This window comes from Symphalangus syndactylus, chromosome 15 (assembly GCF_028878055.3).
Source record: "Symphalangus syndactylus isolate Jambi chromosome 15, NHGRI_mSymSyn1-v2.1_pri, whole genome shotgun sequence".
Taxonomy (NCBI): Eukaryota; Metazoa; Chordata; class Mammalia; order Primates; family Hylobatidae; genus Symphalangus; species Symphalangus syndactylus.
The window spans coordinates 23,543,422-23,565,004 of NC_072437.2; the positions used below are offsets into that span (position 1 = coordinate 23,543,422).

At 37.9% G+C, this 21,583-nt stretch overlaps 1 protein-coding gene and 1 long non-coding RNA gene across 2 annotated transcripts in view; both read left to right on the top strand.

The window, feature by feature from the left end:
- LOC134732637 (uncharacterized) overlaps positions 1-16,213 on the top strand; it is a 242,452-nt gene extending 226,239 nt beyond the window's left edge. Inside the window, exon 3 of the long non-coding RNA XR_010115980.1 lies at positions 15,886-16,213. This is a non-coding gene — a long non-coding RNA (uncharacterized lncRNA). The remainder of the gene's footprint in view (positions 1-15,885) is intronic.
- Positions 1-21,583, top strand: part of HS6ST3 (heparan sulfate 6-O-sulfotransferase 3) — an 807,361-nt gene that overhangs the window by 321,602 nt on the left and 464,176 nt on the right. The gene's annotated exons all lie outside the window — the stretch shown is intronic.

The window sequence follows — 21,583 nt, forward strand, 5'->3', positions numbered from 1 at the left end:
TCAGAGAGGGAAGCTCAGGTCTTTCACCTTTTCAGTGGGAGCCACCTCTGCTCATCTCAATATACTGGAAATGTTCCCTTCAATTCAGTAGTGCTGAAATCACACACACACACACACACACACACACACGCAGACACATATATGCAGACACACATATACACACAGACATACACACAGACTCATATGCAGACACACACAGATACACACACATACACACAGACATACACAGACACACACATAGGCACACACACACACACACACACACATTCTTGACTCCTGAATAGGCTGGGAATTCCTTCAGAGTAGGGAAGAGTGTCACATACCAATTTTTGTACCCCGTAATATCTGGTAATGTGTCCTGAGGGGTATTAATTTGAGGTTTGTTAACTGATTAATGAATTAATTGGTTAGTGTGGATAAGGAAGTGGTAATGGATATAATTAGAGAGGTGATAACAGGAACTTATCACTGTTGATGGGCACTGGGGAGTTGGTAATGGCTGTAATTAGAGACCTTTGAACAGGAGCATATCAGAAGAGGGATATTGATGGGAAGATGAGGCCACAGGAGAGGAGTGATGAGAGAGAAGGTATTGGGACTGAAGGGCTGAAGGAATATCCTACCAATGGCGCAGGGCTTTGTGGTTTGGGAATTTGTCTCCGACAAACCTGAGAGTAGTAAAATCCATGGTGGTTTGCACAAAATTTGTTTCTTTCCTCACGTCTTAGTCACTTTAACATCCTTCAGTTATACTCCATCAAGATTTCCGGACGTTTTCTTTTCCTCCCCCGAAGAGTATTCTACCTCCTGGTTTCCAGACTCAGAGTGTTAATTTTTAATATAAGGGAGATAGAAATGGACAGTGTAAACAGCTACAATCTAAAAATCTTTATTTTAAGCATACCTATCAGGAATGAAAAGAGGAAAATTTGAATATGAAACTATCACTAATATAAAATACATTGATTATTCAATGTTTATTTTCAGCTGCATAGAGAAGACATCAAAGTAATTAAAATGATGTGGAGACTGGGAGGGTGCAGAAGGAGGCTGGGCCTTCCTTCTATTGGGAGTCTTTTAACAGAAGAGTTTCCTTGCCTTTTGTACCTTACTGCTTTTCCCCTCAGTTGAAAAGACCAGTCTTTGTTACTATTGAACATCATTCTATTTTTAACTCTGACTCATAGGGGTCATTTGAAACTGTGTCTAGCCCTCTACACCCTTCAAGTTGATGTCAATAAAACTTAATACACATTCTTTGTTTTCTCATCATCCAAGACACCATTCAAAATGTCAGCTGTGTCAGGTCCTGAAATGGACCTTCGCAGACAGATAACTGTCTCAGAGCTATGCCCATCTGTCTTGCCTCTACAGGCAGACAGCATCTGAATGTGCCCCGTGAATCTTGGTAGCACTGTCTTTTCTCAGTTTCTTATAGTTTTATTTGTTACAATTGTCACAAGTATACATATTCATGAATCAAAAATACTTTATAAGGACTGTTATTTATTTTGAGACCAAGTCTTGCTCTGTCGCCCAGGCTGAAGTATAGTGGTGCGATCTTGGCTCACTGCAACCTCCACCTCCCGGGCTCAAGCCATTCTCCTGCCTCAGCCTCCCAAGTAGCTGGGATTACAAGCATGCCCCACCAAACCCAGCTAATTTTTATATTTTTAGTAGAGGTGGGGTTTCACCATGCTGGCCAGGCTGGTCTTGAACTCCTGATGTTGAGTGACCAGCCTGCCCCAGCCTCCCAAAGTGCTGGGATTACAGGTGTGAGTCACCTCACCCAGCAGGATTGTTATTTATCATTTAAGTTCATGCAATATTAATTTGTAGCTTGTGAACTAAATAGTTCATCAAATCCAAATTATGAACTACTTAGGACTCTTTGTCTTTTGTTATTTGTTTTTGAGATGGTGTCTCGCTACATTGCCCAGGATGGTTTTGAACTCCTGTGCTCAAGAAAGTCTCCTGTCTCAGCATCCCAAGTAACTGAGATTACACACAGCTCAGTCTCTCAAGTAGCTGAGGTTACAGGCATGCACTACTGCACCCAGTTCTATTTAGGCCTCTTTAAGGTTGATGTAAGATATGCTGAACTTATTAACTATCTATATAAGACATGGATGGATGTATAAACTACGAGACCTTAAGTCAAGTTATTTAGCCCCTCAGATTCTCATCTATAAAATGGAGATAACAATAGCATTTACCTCATAAAATTGTAATGAGGATTAAGTTGGATAATATGTGAGCTTAGAACAGTCATTTATATAATGAATACTATGTAAGTTTTAACTATTATTATTAAGTGCTTTAGAATGGTTAATAATATGGCTGATCAGTTTTAGGTCTGTATTTAGTTGTAGTATAATTTAATTTTAAGTGTGCAGCTTGATGACTTTTGACAACTGTATACATCTATGTACTCCACACCTCAATCAAGAAATAGAACATTTGCATTACCTCAATAAGTTCCTCGTGCCCCTTTGCAGTCAATACACTGTACCCAGAGAAAACCGTTTTTGTTATTTATATCACCAAAGATTTTTTCTCCCTGCTGTAGTAGAGCTTCAGATGAATGGAATCATAAAGTGCATGCTCTTTTGTGTCGTGCTTTTATTTGGAAATATATTTTTGACATTCACCCATGTGGTTGTGTCAGTAGTTCAATCCTTTTCATTGCTGAGTGGTGTTCCATTATATGACTATATAATTTGTTCATCCATTCTCCTGTTGATGAACATGTAGATTGCTTCCAGTTGGGGCTTTTATGAAGAAAATTGCAATACGTCTTTTTATATACACCATTTTGAGGATATACGTTTCCTTTCATTTGGGTAACACCTAGGAGTAGAATCACTGGCGTGTAGGATAGCTTTGAAAGAAACAGTATAACAGTTTTCAAAATGGTTTTAACATGTTATATTCTCACCAGTAATGTATGAGATTCCCAGTTGTTTCATGTTCCCCCTGATCCCTGTCTTTGTAACTTTAGCCGTTCTGGTGGGCATGAAGAGGATCTCATCATAGTTTTCATTTCCATTTCCCTGTTAACTAAAGATTTACATCTTTTTATGTGCTTGTTGGCCCTGCCAACATCTTTGTTTGTGAAGTGTCGGTTCCTCTTTTGCTAATTTTTAATTGATTCATTTTTATTATTATTTTTATGTGACTTGAGTACTTACATAACAATGAAGTTATTTATGTATGTACAGCCCATTTATGACATATGATTCCATTTGTCACTGGAAGGAAGTCACTGCCAAAATGGTTAACCTATCCTCAAATAGACTCAGTAGAGTACCAGTACCTTGGTTTCAGAGTTTTACACCACAGTCAGAGCCAGAGCAGGTGTTGCTGCCATCTGAGAGTGATCATCATTTGCAGATGCTGCATATGGTATCTCCAGTAACTCAGATCCCACATTATGTAGTTCTGAACATTTTTACACTTTTGTGACTTAATCGTTTCCTTCCTATACTTATTCTAATTTGTCTCTTCAAGAAGAAAAAAAAGTCCCTGTGAGAATAATTAGCTTTTATGAATTTGTTATTTGAAGCAACTATTTGTTTCCTTAGATGGAGGAGAGCAACTGTATGTTTTCGGGGGACAGGTTGGGGGAAGGCTCCATCTTCTGTGTACAACAATATAGCTGTGAAATTTCAATGCTTTCATTAGCGTGTATCAGGGTCATTACAGTAGTGACAGCTAAGAAATGTTAATACATACTTAGAAAATGTGTTTGTTAATGTTTCTCAGGCAAAGACTGTGACAGAGCTGCCCCTAATTCCATAAACATAAGGCATATTAATCCCTTTAGTTGACAGGTGCTTAAATGGGCAGATTGGATGAGTAATTGGGTTGTTCTCCTAATCCTTAGCTTTGAATATAAATGAGAAATGTCTCCATATTTTTATTTGTCTTTAGTAACATCTTCTAATTGATTTATTTTAAAATGAACTGTTTCTGTAGAATAGTGATTTCTTTTAGCATCTGTTGTTCATGTGAAAGGAGTTGCAATTATAAAACATTTATAAAAGTCCATACCTTTTAACACTCAACCATTTTTCCAAATCCCATGTAAAAGACTGGGGAAGTTATCCCCCAGTTAATTCATTTTAAATCACATTTTATTTTTGGAAAAAAAGCCCACTATTCCCTAGGAATAAGACGGATTTCTTTGGAGGATGTTCAGTGCCTTATATGCCTGTAGGACACAATTTAGTGCGATACTGTATGTCCCAAAATTGTTAAGGTAGTTGCCTAAAGAGCTTAATGTATTCTCAAGAGGCAGCTCCTGTCCTGGAAAGACCTGGCTGAATATTCTTTTCTACCTGATGACAGTGAGCAAAATTACTTAACATTTTAAGGAGTGGGCTGACATATTTCTGAACCTTTTGTTGCAGACTCTCACCTGTCATTGTGATGAAGGATTAGGGAAAAATGTTAGAGTGAGAGTCATGGCAGGAGAGGAATAGAAGACATTGTGTAGAGCAATATAGGAAGGAAAGTTTGGAAGGAAAAGTCTGGGAGTTGTAGAGCATCAAATAGGGCCAATAAGCCAAGAAGTTAGCAAAAGGCCAATACCTTAAAAACAGCAAAAACTTCACGCTAATCCACAGTAAATCAGAGGACAGTGGTGAGCTGGGGGAAATTAGATCAGATAATAGAATTCTGTGCTAGAAATCCAAAGAAACGCAAGGGCAGGTGATATGATTTGGCTGTGTCCCCACCCAAATCTCATCTTGAATTGTAACTCCCACAATAGCCATATATAATGGGAGGAACCCAGAAGGAGGTGATTGAATTATGGGTGCGGATCTTTCCTGCGTTGTTCTGGTGATAGTGAATGAGTCTCATGGGATCTGAAGATTTTAAAAGTGGGAATTTCTCTGTACAAGTTCTCCCTTTGCCTGCCGCCATCCACATTAAGATGTGACTTTCTCCTCCTTGCCTCCCACCATGATTGTGAGGCCTTTCCAGCCAAGTGGAGCTGTGAGTACAATTAAACCTCTTTCTTTTGTAAATTGCCCATTCTTGGGTATGTGTTTATCAGCAGCATGAAAATGGACTAATACAGCAGGGGATCACCAGAATAGCCAAAGTTTGCATGTATATTTTTTCTTTTCCTCAATTTTACAGTTAGTTCTATATTTTATGTCCACATATGCCATCATTTGTACAAATATTTGAGAACTTAGTTCATGCAGACATGTAAGTTTTTCATTTTTTAGCCTATTTAATGTTAACAAATGTTAATTTTGTGGCAGGTTGAACAATGTGAATATATTGCTACGTATGGAAATATGATATTACTGTGTTTGGTCATGATTGATGGGAAGGTCTGGAAGGAAAGGTCCTTATCTGTTCATTTTCATACCTTCTGCATCTAACACCATGCCTTATTTCTCATAGGTAAGCAAGGAATATCAGTGAATGGAATAAAATCAGATTCAGGAGCTTTCTATCTGACATGGGTATTGAATAATGATCATTCTTGATAGAGTGCTACAAACGCTTTTTCTTAAATATTAAGCACATCCTATATTTTCTACCTTTTTTGCTGATACACAATTCCCTTCTTATGCAAAAAGATTACCTATGGCATAGCAGAGCAAGACTCTGTAATGACTGTTTCCCTTGGTGCAAAAGGCCTGCTGGTGCAAAAAGGGACAGGTTTGCGAGAACAGTAGATTTCAGAGGATTGTTTATATTTCCTTGCAAGTGCCTTTGGTGTGGTCTTTGGTTTCTTTTTAAGGAGTCATTCGAATTCATAAAATTTCAGAGGTGAGTTTTGAGCCAATTTGCTCCCCTCCCGTCTCCCACAAGAAAGGGAAATTCAGAGATGTGGAAAGTTAGAACAATAGGAAATAAAATTCTCACCTTTTTCCGTTAAGACTTCAGAGAATGCTTTTTATTCTAATTCACTTCTCAGCTGTGTGATTAATGTAGTTTCCTGGGAATTTGTAATCTTTTTATGCTAGGTACCACAACTGTTTAAGGATCTGGAATACTAATGAAATTAAAATGTTGTATTTATTTTGAATTAGTTCGGTTTAATTACAGTCTCAGCATTTTCTAATCAGTTTTGTATTTTTATTCAGACATTATTCTGCTATCACACACAGATAATTATGACAGCTCCTTAATGATGAAAACAATGTAAAAGCATTCAACTAACACTTTGAAGAGAATATAAGACTTATACCATAATTCTTAGGCTCAGTGGTACCGATTTCTTTGTTCTCAAGTACTAGTGAGTACAACCATTACCTATTTTTGTGCGTTTTGCTTAGTGTCATAAAATTACAGTACTTGGTTTGTTTTCGTGGCTATGAAAATACCAGTGCTATTCATTAGCTATAAACTAGAACACTGAAGTGCTGTGTGTATTCATCTTGCATTGGAACTTTGGAATTAGCAGAATGTTTTAGCTATCATTTGCATTTCACAACCAGGGAGCTGTTCAGCTTAGACAAATCTAACAGCAAGGTAGGAATTGCGCTATATTTATTCTCGATTTTTCTTGGAATGGCTTGATTTCTAAAAATGCAGTTAGTGTTCTTTTTAGGTAGCAAGAATTGTAAAATGTAAAAGAGCAACAGTGGCAACTCATTTAAGCACAGTGTGGCTTAAATAGGGGTGGGGAGAATGCAGATCTTTAAGTTAGATAGAGGTTTATATCAGGTATTTTGTCTTCTGTCAGAAGTTTCTCTAAGGAGATTTTGATTTGACACAGTTCATATGTGTCAGACAAAAATGTATAGGAAGCCCCCTGTGTTCTCTTTCCATAACGACCCATTTGATCAACTTTTATTCAACATTTTTTGTAGACAAGATACATATACAACTATACATTTGGAATGTAATTTTATGTTTTTAATGGACATTGCATCCTGATAGTCATTCTACAATTCAGCTTCTAGATATTTGTATTAACATCTTATAATGCAGTGATTTATAAAAAGTTATATCATTTTATGGGTTTTGACTTTAAATCCTGGGAATATCTTTGAAATGAATGTATTTGTTAATATTTAAACTTAATGCAATAATCTTTAATGTTGAAACTGAAAGTATTCTTTGTGAAATTTTAAATTCAAAAGAGGAGAGCTATTTATAGTTTCTATCAGTTTGATCTTATATAAACCATAATTCATCTCTTCAGTGGTCAGTGGTTCTTACATCCTTATATACTTCTTCAGGCAGTACATGGTATTGATTAAGACCTTAAACTTGGCTCTTGGATAGACTGGGGTCATATCTGTGCTCAGCCATTCACTCCCTGTTTAACTTCACTAAGTCTTGGTTCTTCACTGGTGAAACGGGGATAATAATAGTATCTACCTTATAGAGTTGTGATGATTAAATGGGCAAGGCCATGTGATATGCCTAATATTGGGCACATAATAGGGGCTCAATAGGTGTTCACCTGGTTAGATAGGTTGTATTCACATTGATACTTTCTTAAATGTGTCCCTCAGTGAAGTGCTAATTACTTAAATCAGTAGATCAGATTTTGATAACCTAGCAAGATCGCAGCACTGTGCTGGGTGCCGTGGGACATATAAAGCAGAATATGAAATTGTCCTTGTACATGAAGAATTTACATTACAATTATAGATGGGAAAATAAGACTCGAATATTTGAAAAGTTTGAGAATAATTTTAAGTAAAATAACAAGGGAAATGCTAAAAGAAAAGGATAGAAAAAGATTGTTAAGTAAATGATGGGAATAATAAGAATCTTAGAAGTTAAATAAAATGTCAAGGCTCAGGATTCAGAGAAGATTAGGTTACAACTCCAAACTCCCATATTGATAATATTCAGGATTTTTAGCATTATTATTATTATTATTTTGAGGCAGAGTCTTGCTCTGTTGCCAGGCTGGAGTACGGTGTCACGATCTCGGCTCACTGCAACCTCTGTCCCTGGGTTCAAGCAATTCTCCTGTCTCAGCCTCCCGAGTAGCTGGGACTACATGCATGCGCCACCATGCCCAGCTAATTTTTGCATTTTTAGTAGAGATAGGGTTTCATCATGTTGGGCAGGATGGTCTCCATCTCTTGACCTCGTGATCTGCCCCCCTCTACCTCCCAAAGTGCTGGGATTACAAGTATAAGCCACCATGCCCAGCCTGCAGTATTTTTAATACTGATAATGGAAAGTATTATCCATTCCCCTCCCCCAATATTCATATTTCAAAGTAGATAGTGTGTTAATATAGTGCAACATATGAGTCCAGTGGCAATGGCTCACAAAAATGCATGAAAAATATTCTCCAAACTGGAGCACATTGCACAGATATGTAGCTAAAATATAAGCTACAATATGGTAGCTTTACTTAACTAATATATAATAAATGAGAATAGAAGATGAGCATCATTTGCATGTATTTGTTATCAAATAGGCAGTGTGTTTGCCAGGAATACAAAGAGAAAGAAGATGTAGCTCTGATCCTGAGAGGAAGATAATCAGATGGGGGTGAATGACAGGTAGGCATATAGATGAACATAGAAGCAAGACAAAGATATACTAATCAGGTCAGGCGTGGTGGCTCATGCCTGTAATCCGGCACTTTGGGAGACTGAGACGGGTGGATTACCTGAGGTCAGGAGTTTGAGACTAGCCTGGCCAACATGGTGAAACCCTGTCTCTACTAAAAATACAAAAATTAGCCAGGTGTGGTGGTGGGGGCCTGTAATCCCAGCTACTCAGGAGGCTGAGGCAGGGAGGATCTCTTGAACCCGGGAGGCGGAGGTTGCAGTGAGCCGAGATGGCGCCACTGCACTCCAGCTTGGGCGACAGAGTGAGACTATGTCTCAAAAAAAAAAAAAAAGAAGATACTGTAGTCGAACATCGTGCAAATGTTCTGGGAGGCCAGAGGAATGTGCCATTTGAGTTATTAGAAAAAAAGAAATGAATAGAAACACCCGAGGGATTCTGAGTAAACGGTGATAACCTCTAATGGATAAACTAGGGAAGACTTCATGAAAGAGAAGGTATTTGGCTGGCTATTGAAAGAAGGCATTTGACTGGATATTGAAGGGAGATCATCTCAGCAAATTCCCCAAATGTGTGATATTTGTCCATGTCTGGCATATGCAGGATCGAATTTGTATGAGAATCCTGGACAAAATAGTAGCATGCTACTCCATGCTGATAGCCAGTAGCTCTGTGTCCAGTCATATAGCAAGGGCTAATGAATATTTGGTTGAATAAAAAATATTTCATTTATATTTTGCACAGCAGAAGCAAGCTGGGATTAGGGAAGTTCTGTATAATGCTGCTATTTTTCATTTATCTTCTTATTCCCTACAATGCCTTGCACATGGTAGGTGCTGAAATATTTGTTAAACTTATGACTCCTGGGTGGGAAGAGTGTTGATAATGAGGCCTATGTTGGAAGTAAACATGCAAGAGTTTTCCCATGGCTGAGTGTCAGGTTGTATGCTAAGTTTAAAAATGTGTTTGTCATTGTGGTGCTGGCAGAAGATATCAGTCAATACAATAAATAAATAGGAACTTCTATTTATTGAGTGCTTCTAACTTTCCATGTGCTATGATAAGCATCTCATATGAATCATCTCTAATCTTAAAGCAGTCTGCAAGCAGATCTATCTATTTTGCAGATAATGGAATTAGACACCAGGAAGTGAACTGACTAATTCAAGGACACAAAATCAGTGAGGCCTGAAAATGAGCCACAAACAGAAAGCCCCTAAAAAGATCTGTTAGACCATATAAAACATCTTATGAAATGTGGTCTTAAAACCAAGCTTGAAAAGAAAGATTTAGTCAATAAGTGAGACTGAAGTAAATTTTAGTGGGGAAAAAGTTATATTCCACCTCGAGCAGTATGCCAATATAAATGCCAGGTGGATTACAGAGTTAAATAAAATAAAAAGAAATAATAAAAGTACTATAAGGATAATATTTTCCTCACATTCATATGGAGAAAGACATTCTATGTATAAAATCGTGAAAGGAATAACAATGAAAATAATGATAGTTTTGACTACATAAATATTTACAGCTTCCATAAAGCAAAAGAATCAAGACTCTATGCACAAAGTTGAAAAGCAAATGGCAAACTCTGTAGAACACTTAGACAATACACATCAAAAGGTTAAGATCCTTGATATAATGTTATATAATATAATAATAATATAATAATGAAGTTTTTATAAATCAATAGGAAAAATACAAATTATGTAATTAAAATAGGCAGAGGAAATGAACAAGCAATTTTCCAAGGAAATACAATTGACAACAAGCATGTATAGCCTCACTGATATTCAAAGAAATAAGAAGTAAAGCCATAATGAGATATATTATCTATCAAACTGATATGAATTAAAAAAAAAATACTTTGTCCTGGTGAGAAATTGTGAAAACAACAACACCACCACCACTCTAATATACTGTTTGAGTATTTGTTGGAGTGCTACCCCCAAGAGTGAAACATTGAGAAAAAGTAAATGTCTATAATAGGGTAGCATAAAAATATGGTTTGTTAACCATAATTATTGTTAGCCAAATTATTCCAGTTGCATTCAATGTAATATTAGTTAGCCATATTTAAATATAGTATTTAATGATACAGAAAGCACCTAGTAGCATTGTTTTAAATAAACAACACTTATGCAGAGAATATCACTTTGTCAAAATTGGAATACAGATAAATAACAAGACTGGAAGCAAATACGTCTAAATGCCAATCATGGTGTCTAACTCTGGTTACGTTATGGAAGGAATATTTTCCAAATTCCCTACACTTTAGAAGTGATAAAATAGAAATCTTTAAAAATAACGAGAGAATGCTTTGCTACACAGCTTGAAATTATATGTTAACCCTGGAGCCCATAGCCAGGAATAAGGATGGTAAATTTCCAGGTTAAAGTTCTTTGACCTCACCATCACAGCTCCACAAACCATTATTGGTGTGATTTGGGTGAAAAAAGCAACCAGTGAAGACCACCTAGGGTTCAAAATATGTATTTAAAATGATTTATGTGTTGAAGATTTAGATCAATTTTAGGATTTAATGAATAAAAGGCAAAGATTTTATTTGGAGAGGAAAGGAATACCTCTCAGCCACCCCCACAGTCCCCCATTCCATCATGATGGCTTCTGAGTGATCTTGACCAGTGAGGAAACTGCTTCTCCAGGGCCCACACTGGCAGCCTGGGAACAGGTGGCTACAGAGGAGAGAGCATCAAAGCCACACAGAGGAGCCAGAGAGTTCTCATGGCAAATATTTTGGGGCTTACATAGGCTGAAATGAGGAGAACATTCTAAGCAAAGGAAAGATATTTATAAAGGTTAAGATGGGTGAGATAACATGGCCAATTCTGGTAATACAAACATTTTGGTGGGAGTGGAGCTAAACGAGGTTTTGGGGAAGTAGTACTAGATGAGGCAAAGAAGTGAAAAAGGTCCAATTCCTGTGGTGAGCCAAGACTTCATCTTGCAAGACATGGAAACCAAAATAGGCTTATAGGATAGGGGTGGCACACTCAGATTTGTGTTTTAGAAAGACCATCCATTATCAAGCTAGAGAACAGATTGGCAGGAATCCTGATTAGAGGCAGGGCAATTAGTTAGATATTGCAGACATTCAAATGAGAAATAGTAAAGATGTGAACAAAGGAAGTGTCAGTGAGGGATGGACAGAAGATGGATTTGAAATATAAAAGGGCGGTAGGAACAACAGAACTAAATGATAGATGAATAGGGGGAGTGAGTGATAGGAAGAAATCTATAATATCTTGAAGTTTCAGGGTTGAGTCACCAGGGGAATGAGGAAGCACTTGATACAAACAGGAAATTAGAAGGAGAAGCAGATTAGGAAACAGAGGAAGGTGGTATGCCTGGTATTTCTTTTCTTTTCTCTTTCTTTCTTTCTTTTTTTTTTTTTTTTTTGACAGATTCTCGCTCTGTAGCCAGGCTGGAGTGCATGGAATGCAGTGGTGCGATCTCGGCTCACTGCAACCTCCGCCTCCTGGGTTCAAGCCATTCTCCTGCCTCAGCCTCCCAAGTAGCTGGGACTACAGGCATGCACTACCATGCCCAGCTAATTTTTGTATTTTTAGTAGAGACGGGGTTTCACCATGTTGGCCAGGATGGTCTCGATCTCTTGACCTTGTGATCTGTCCGTCTTAGCCTCCCAAAGTGCTGAGATTACAGGCGTGAGCCACTGCGCCTGGCCATGCCTGGTATTTCTAAGAGGAGAAGTCCAGCAGAGGACTGAAACTGTCTTTGGGGCCCAGAAGATGATCAAGTTCAGAGATAAAGGTTCTAAGTCAAAGGTGGGACGGAGAACACATTCTAGGGAGAGGTTTTGTAAAGAAAAGAGGATGGGATGATGTAATTCTGAGAAACATTGCCATTTGGATGCCATGATCCATCTTATTCTTAATCCATTAGAACAAAATGGATTAAGAAGATTCTTGGGTAGAAATTGTCAGGCACAATGGACAGAGAGCTAAGAGAAGAATCAAGAGTATGTGCTGTTATAGAACCAGAAGAGAGAGAATTTCCACCATAAGAGAATGTCAAAACCACGGAGAAGATCAGTGAGGAAAGTATTGAAAGGTTTCTGTTGGATCTGTTTCTTCCAGTACTTTGTAGGCACTCAGTAGAAACATCTCCAACTCAATTTGAAATGAAAAGGTTTTAAAGGAAATAAATTCAGTTAAAACCCACAAATTTCCATGTTACAATACATGTTTGCATATACAGTATATTATATATATATTTTTATATATAAAAACATATATAAGCCTTGGGCATAGTGAGTAATCAATATTTATTGAATGAACAATTGAAGAAAGAGAAAGAAGAAAGAAGGCAATATAAAGGGACCTTTGTGTGGTATCCCTTCTTTCCACTTTTTCTCAAATCCCCTTCTTCCTCTGTTACTTTGTATCTACTCCCAAGAGTAAAAATGGACTGCCTTTGTTTCAGGCCTGAGAACATGCCCATCAAGCACCATAGATACCTGCTATGTGAGCATACTCTTAACTTGAATTGCCTTTTTGAAGGGGTGCTTTCTGTATTTCACTCTCATTGTCACATGACATTGTTCTTTTAATTGGATTTTGAGATAGCAGCTTCAGACTTGATAATGTTTCATATTGCCATGAGTATTATTTATTGCTTAGATAGATTGTTTCTTAAGTTTGTGAGTAACGGTAACTTGAACACTTAAAATAATCTGGAAATAAAGTGAACGGGTATAAGCAGTATAAAATTGAATAGACTAAAGCAAATTATTTTATCTTTAGAATGAGCAGAAAATAACTAGTACAGTTTTGGAGTGAAGATATTTCAATAAACATATGGTGAGAAAAGAAATTGGGGGTAGAAGAAATAGAAAACCAGTGCAAATTAGTTAAGAATTTTCAAATGATTAATTTTGCAAAATATTAAGCTTGAGAATTTATAGAGGATACTGAAGCAAAACAATTTTTAGAAGAAGTCTTCACTATTCAATTTCAACAGCATTCAGGTATTCACTACATGTTTTGTTTTACTTGCCAGTTCCGTCTTGAATTTGCTTATAAATAGCTACGGTTGTGAGATTAACATATTTGATGGACATTTAAGGCTTGAATGCCTATCATGTGATAATAATTATGATTTGGGTTTTGGATCTAAATCTATCTCTGAATTTACAAACATCATCAGTCTGGAACCTGATGACACCTAATATAATTGTCCTGTAAATACCTTTGATTGCTGCTGCTATTTAGCATTTGACCTCAAAATCCGTGGTGGAATTCCTTTCTTCCTATAGTTTTTGGTGAGTTGAAAAATAGATTGTTAGCACTTAGGTTTCAATTCTGAATGCATTTCATGTTTGCAATTATGTTAAACACAAGCAACAAAGTGTTACATAAATTAAACTGGACGATAGCCAAATTCCTTTCAGAAATGACAAAGTCAAAAATGAGAGAAAGCCTTTCAATGTTCTTTTAAACCTACGTGGTGAGTTTTGCTGACTTTGTTACAGTTCTTAAGTTCTCAACTAATGGCCTTGGTTAGTGAAGCCTTTAAGAAATAGGGTATTTTGATAGTGTGTATTAAGGAGATCTATTTTAAAAGAATAAAAATTTCACCTAGGCCAGGCCTTCAGAGAGAAAATTCATTTAATTGTGGTTTACTAAGTGTTAAATAAAGCAATTAAGAAATGATATTATTCATATTATTCCTCAGCCAATTAGAATAATTGAATGTTAGAGTTTGAAGGGTTCTTAATATCATTAGTCTGACCTTTTAATTTGTATATGCAAAATATGAGGTCCAAAGAGGTACATTTACCCAAAGCCAAATATTAGCTAGGTTTGTGTGATATAAACTTCAACCCAAATTTCTTGATTCGTTTTTTTTTCTTTCTTTTTTGTGTGTGACAGAGTTTTGCTCTTGTTACCCAGAATGGAGTGCAGTGGTGCGATCTCGGCTCACTGCAACTTCTGCCTCCTGGGTTCAAGTGATTCTCCTGCCTCAGCCTCCTGAGTAGCTGGGATTACAGGCGCCTGCCACCATGCCTGGCTAATTCTGTATTTTTAGTAGAGACAGAGTTTTACCATGTTGGCCACGCTGGTTTGGGACTCCTGACCTCAGGTGATCTGCCCACTTTGGCCTCCCAAAGTGCAGGGATTACAGGTGTGAGCCACTACTCCTGGCCTTGATTCATGTTCTAATACTCTTTCTAAACATAGTATGATATGTTGCTGAATAAATACGGCTTTTTTTCATTTTGTACAAAATTGACTGATTCAGAGTCAAAAAGTGGGATATTTTATAAGAAAGGATGGAGCCTTTCTCAGAACTCTTGATATTCGTGCAAGAAATTAAACCCCCTCCCTTCAAAAAATGAGATCATTTAAAAAGCATTCAACATGTTTTATTTTTCTTACTTAGCTCCTGTAGTTATATTAATTACTCAGAAATGTAGCTTTAAAAATAGGATATTTTACACAAAACTGAGAAAATTCATGCTTGGACGTTACTGCCTTGCAGTTATGGTTCTTTGGGGAATGGGGTGACCTGTTCAACCATTTTGAATCTTCTCACAGTGTAACATTAATCAGAAAATTACAGTTCCTGAGGGAAGTTGTCTGGGAACATGATGTTCTGTACAGAGGGGTGGGAACCTATGAGGAGAGGGAGGGAGGTAGAGTCATCTTACTCCTTTGCCGGTGAAATCGCAGGAATCCATGAGGAGCCCCAAGTCGTGCTGATAAAAGGGACACAGCGTAATACAACTCTAAAGCCTCTCACAGCCCAGTGATGCACTTCCATTATCTTCTTGCTAAGCTACGACAATTTTCATTGCCTTTGGAAGAAAAAAAAATAAAGTGCTCTTTTTTTTATTTGGATTGAAAGGCACACCATTTTGAACGCTGTTTTTGCTGGTTCTGCTTAATGAAGCAGCTTAGGCACATCATGACTGGGATAGCTGGAGATGGGGTAAATAAGACCAGCTTGCATAGCTGTCTAGATGTGCACAGTGGCACGGAAGACCTTTGATTGGCTTTAGAAAATAATGGCTGATGTTCTCTGTGGATTTTGCAAGAGAATCTTACTGGGAAAAAAAGGGGGACATGTTTCATTTATGCCACTTCCTTCTGTTACTGGCAGCCCTGCAAATGATCTGGAACAAGTGGGCACACCAATAAGCAAAGAACGTATTTTATAGCCTGTCATACTCCACTTGTCTTATTTTGATGAAGATATATAAAGGGAGGATCATATTTGTACTTGATCGTGTGTTCGGAATCTGTAAAGCACTAACAAAATAAGAGGTACAGTTTCTCTTCGGTAAGTTAGTTGACTATTAAAACTGAGAATAATTTTCTTGCAATTTCACAGAACCGTTTTTCATCGGTGGCAGTCATGATTTGGGGCAGGAAAAGGAGAAACAGTCTATCAAAAACAGATAAAAGCCACACCACAGCCTGCTGTTTCTGCTATTTTGGATGATCGAGCTTGTGCACAAATGATATCATGACAGATTCATTTATACGAAATGGCCATTGCTGATCTCCTTGCCAGAAACTAGATTGCTTTTTTATTTAGGAGATTTTCAGAGCAGTCCTTAGCTTTTTTAGTTAGTGGCAAAATGGCACCTGGCCAAACTACCTCTTCTCATCCAGTTGGTGTTGCCAATATCTTGGGATGCATGCATTAAAATATATTTGCAGTCAATTGAAAAAATATTTTTCGTTTTAAGTGTCTTAATCACTTGCAGACTTGGAATGGGTAATATCCCATTAGTCTAATACTAAGATTCATACCTGGAATGGTATAAATTTTGCAATCACTAAGCATAGGGTTAGGATTAAAAACAACAACACTCCTCCTCCAAAGGAACGCAGTTCCTCACCAGCAACGGAACAAAGCTGGATGGAGGATGACTTTGATGAGTTGAGAGAAGAAGGCTTCAGACGATCAAACTACTCTGAGCTACGAGAGGAAATTCAAAACAATAGCAAAGAAGTTAAAAACTTTGAAAAAAAATTAGAAGAATGGATAACTAGAATAACCAATGGAGAGAAGGGCTTCAAGGAGATGATGGAGCTGAAAGCCAAGTTTTGAGAGCTACGCGAAGATTGCAGAAGCCTCAGTAGCAGATGCGATCAACTGGAAGAAAGGGTATCGCTGATAGAAGATGAAATGAATGAAATGAAGAGAGAAGGGAAGTTTAGAGAAAAAAGAATAAAAAGAAATGAACAAAGCCTCCAAGAAATTTGGGACTATGTGAAAAGACCAAACCTACGTCTGATTGGTGTACCTGAAAATGATGGGGGGAATGGAACCAAGTTGGAAAACACTCTGCAAGATATTATCCAGGAGAACTTCCCCAATCTAGCAAGGCAGGCCAACATTCAGATTCAGGAAATACAGAGAACGCCACAAAGATACTCCTCGAGAAGGGCAACTCCAAGACACATAATTGTCAGATTCACCAAAGTTGAAATGAAGAAAAAATGTTAAGGGCAGCCAGAGAGAAAGGTCGGGTTACCCACAAAGGGAAGCCCATCAGACTAACAGCTGATCTCTCAGCAGAAACTCTACAAGCCAGAAGAGAGTGGGGGCTGATATTCAACATTCTTAAAGAAAAGAATTTTCAACCCAGAATTTCCTATCCCGCCAAACTAAGCTTCATAAGTGAAGGAGAAATAAAATACTTTACAGACAAGCAAACGCTGAGTGATTTTGTCACCACCAGGCCTGCCCTAAAAGAGCTCCTGAAGGAAGCACTAAACATGGAAAGGAACAACCGGTACCAGCCACTGCAAAAACATGCCAAATTGTAAAGACCATCGAGGCTAGGAAGAAACTATAGCAACTAACGAGCAAAATAACCAACTAACATCATAATGACAGGATCAGATTCACACATAACAATATTCACGTTAAATGTAAATGGGCTAAATGCTCCAATCAAAAGACACAGACTGGCAAACTGGATAAGGAGTCAGGACCCATCAGTGTGCTGTATTCAGGAAACCCATCTCATGTGCAGAGACACACATAGACTCAAAATAAAGGGATGGAGGAAGATCTATCAAGCAACTGGAAAACAAAAAAAGGCAGGGGTTGCAATCCTAGTCTCTGATAAAATAGACTTTAAGCCAACAAAGATCAAAAGAGACAAAGAAGGCCATTACATAATGGTAAAGGGATCAATTCAACAAGAAGAGCTAACTATCCTAAATATATATGCACCCAACACAGGAGCACCCAGATTCATAAAGCAAGTCCTGAGTGACCTACAAAGGGACTTAAACTCCCACACAATAATAATGGGAGATTTTAACACCCCACTGTCAGCATTAGACAGATCAACGAGACAGAAAGTTAACAAGGATATCCAGGAATTGAACTCAGCTCTACATAAAGTGGACCTAATAGACATCTACAGAACTCTCCACCCCAAATCAACAGAATATACATTTTTTTCAGCACCACACCACACCTATTCCAAAATTGACCACATAGTTGGAAGTAAAGCTCTTCTCAGCAAATGTAAAAGAACAGAGATTATAACAAACTATCTCTCAGACCACAGTGCAATCAAACTAGAACTCAGGATTAAGAAACTCACTCAAAACTGCTCAACTACATGGAAACTGAACAACCTGCTCCTGAATGACTATTGGGTACATAATGAAATGAAGGCAGAAATAAAGATGTTCTTTGAAACCAACGAGAACAAAGACACAACATACCAGAATCTCTGGGACACGTTCAAAGCAGTGTGCAGAGGGAAATTTATAGCACTAAATGCCCACAAGAGAAAGCAGGAAAGATCCAAAATTGACACCCTAACATCACAATTAAAAGAACTAGAAAAGCAAGAGCAAACACATTCAAAAGCTAGCAGAAGGCTAGAAATAACTAAAATCAGAGCAGAACTGAAGGAAATAGAGACACAAAAAACCCTTCAAAAAATTAATGAATCCAGGAGCTGGTTTTTTGATAAGATCAACAAAATTGATGGACCGCTAGCAAGACTAATAAAGAAGAAAAGAGAGAAGAATCAAATAGATGCAATAAAAAACGAAAAAGGGGATATCACCACCGATCCCACAGAAATACAATCTACCATCAGAGAATACTACAAACACCTCTATGCAAATGAACTAGAAAATCTAGAAGAAATGGATAAATTCCTCGACAAATACACCCTCCCAAGACTAAACCAGGAAGAAGTTGAATCTCTCAATAGACCAATAACAGGTTCTGAAATTGTGGCAATAATCAATAGCTTACCAACCAAAAAGAGTCCAGGACCTGATGGATTCACAGCTGAATTCTACCAGAGGTACAAGGAGGAACTGGTAGCATTCCTTCTTAAACTATTCCAATCGATAGAAAAAGAGGGAATCCTCCTTAACACATTTTACGAAGCCAGCATCGTCCTGATACCAAAACCTGGCAGAGACTTAACCAAAAAAGAGAATTTCAGACCAATATCCTTGATGAACGTTGATGCAAAAATCCTCAATAAAATACTGGCAAACCGAATCCAGCAGCACATCAAAAAGCTTATCCACCATGATCAAGTGGGCTTCATCCCTGGGATGCAAGGCTGGTTCAACATACGCAAATCAATAAATGTAATCCAGCATATAAACAGAACCAAAGACAAAAACCACATGATTATCTCAATAGATGCAGAAAAGGCCTTTGACAAAATTCAACAACCCTTCATGCTAAAAACTCTCAATAAATTAGGTATTGATGGGACATATCTCAAAATAATAAGAGCTATCTACAACAAACCCACAGCCAATATCATACTGAATGGGCAAAAACTGGAAGCATTCCCTCTGAAAACTGGCACAAGACAGGGATGCCCTCTCTCACCGCTCCTATTCAACATAGTGCTGGAAGTTCTGGCCAGAGCAATCAGGCAGGAGAAGGAAATAAAGGGTATTCAATTAGGAAAAGAGGAAGTCAAATTGTCCCTGTTTGCAGATGACATGATTGTATATCTAGAAAACCCCATTGTCTCAGCCCAAAATCTCCTTAAGCTGATTAGCAACTTCAGCAAAGTCTCTGGATACAAAATTAATGTACAAAAATCACAAGCATTCTTGTACACCAATAACAGACAAACAGAGAGCCAAATCATGAGTGAACTCCCATTCACAATTGCTTCAAAGAGAATAAAATACCTAGGAATCCAACTTACAAGGGATGTGAAGGACCTCTTCAAGGAGAGCTACAAACCACTGCTCAATGAAATAAAAGAGGATACAAACAAATGGAAGAACATTCTATGCTCATGGGTTGGAAGAATCAATATCGTGAAAATGGCCATACTGCCCAAGGTAATTTATAGATTCAATGCCATCCCCATCAAGCTACCAATGACTTTCTTCACAGAATTGGAAAAAAACTACTTTAAAGTTCATATGGAACCAAAAAAGAGCCCGCATCGCCAAGTCAATCCTAAGCCAAAAGAACAAAGCTGGAGGCATCACGCTACCTGACTTTAAACTATACTACAAGGCTACAGTAACCAAAACAGCATGGTACTGGTACCACAAGAGAGACATAGATCAATGGAACAGAACAGAGCCCTCAGAAATGATGCCGCATAGCTACAACTATCTGATCTTTGACAAACCTGACAAAAACAAGAAATGGGGAAAGGATTCCCTATTTAATAAATGGTGCTGGGAAAACTGGCTAGCCATATGTAGAAAGCTGAAACTGGATCCCTTCCTTACACCTTATACAAAAATTAATTCAAGATGGATTAAAGACTTAAATGTTAGACCTAAAACCATTAAAATCCTACAAGAAAACCTAGGCAATACCATTCAGGACATAGGTGTGGGCAAGGACTTCATGTCTAAAACACCAAAAGCAATGGCAACAAAAGCCAAAATTGACAAATGGGATCTAATTAAACTAAAGAGCTTCTGCACAGCAAAAGAAACTACCATCAGAGTGAACAGGCAACCTACACAATGGGAGAAAATTTTTGCAACCTACTCATCTCACAAAGGGCTAATATCCAGAATCTACAATGAACTCAAACAAATTTACAAGAAAAAAAACAAACAACCCCATCAAAAAGTGGGCAAAGGACATGAACAGACACTTCTCAAAAGAAGACATTTATGCAGCCAAAAAACACATGAAGAAATGCTCCTCATCACTGGCCATCAGAGAAATGCAAATCAAAACCACAGTGAGATACCATCTCACACCAGTTAGAATGGCCATCATTAAAAAATCAGGAAACAACAGGTGCTGGAGAGGATGTGGAGAAATAGGAACACTTTTACACTGTTGGTGGGACTGTAAACTAGTTCAACCATTGTGGAAGTCAGTGTGGCGATTCCTCAGGGATCTCGAACTAGAAATACCATTTGACCCAGCCATCCCATTACTGGGTATATACCCAAAGGACTATAAATCATGCTGCTATAAAGACACATGCACACGTATGTTTATTGCGGCACTATTCACAATAGCAAAGAGTTGGAACCAACCCAAATGTCCAACAACGATAGACTGGATTAAGAAAATGTGGCACATATACACCATGGAATACTATGCAGCCATAAAAAATGATGAGTTCGTGTCCTTTGTAGGGACATGGATGAAACTGGAAATCATCATTCTCAGTAAACTATCGCAAGGACAAAAATCCAAACACCGCATGTTCTCACTCATAGGTGGGAATTGAACAATGAGAACTCATGGACACAGGAAGGGGAACATCACGCTCTGGGGACTGTTGTGGGGTGGGGGGAGGGGGGAGGGACAGCATTAGGAGATACACCTAATGCTAAATGACGAGTTAATGGGTGCAGGAAATCAACATGGCACATGGATACATATGTAACAAACCTGCACATTGTGCACATGTACCCTAAAACCCTAAAGTATAATTAAAAAAAAAAACAACAACAACAACAACAAAAACAACCTATGGATACTTTTTCATTTAATGGCGTTTGCTATTATTGATCATCTCTGGAATGCTGAAAACATTTTTGTTTGCTGGTTGTTCACGCCAAATTTATTGAACGACTGAACTCAA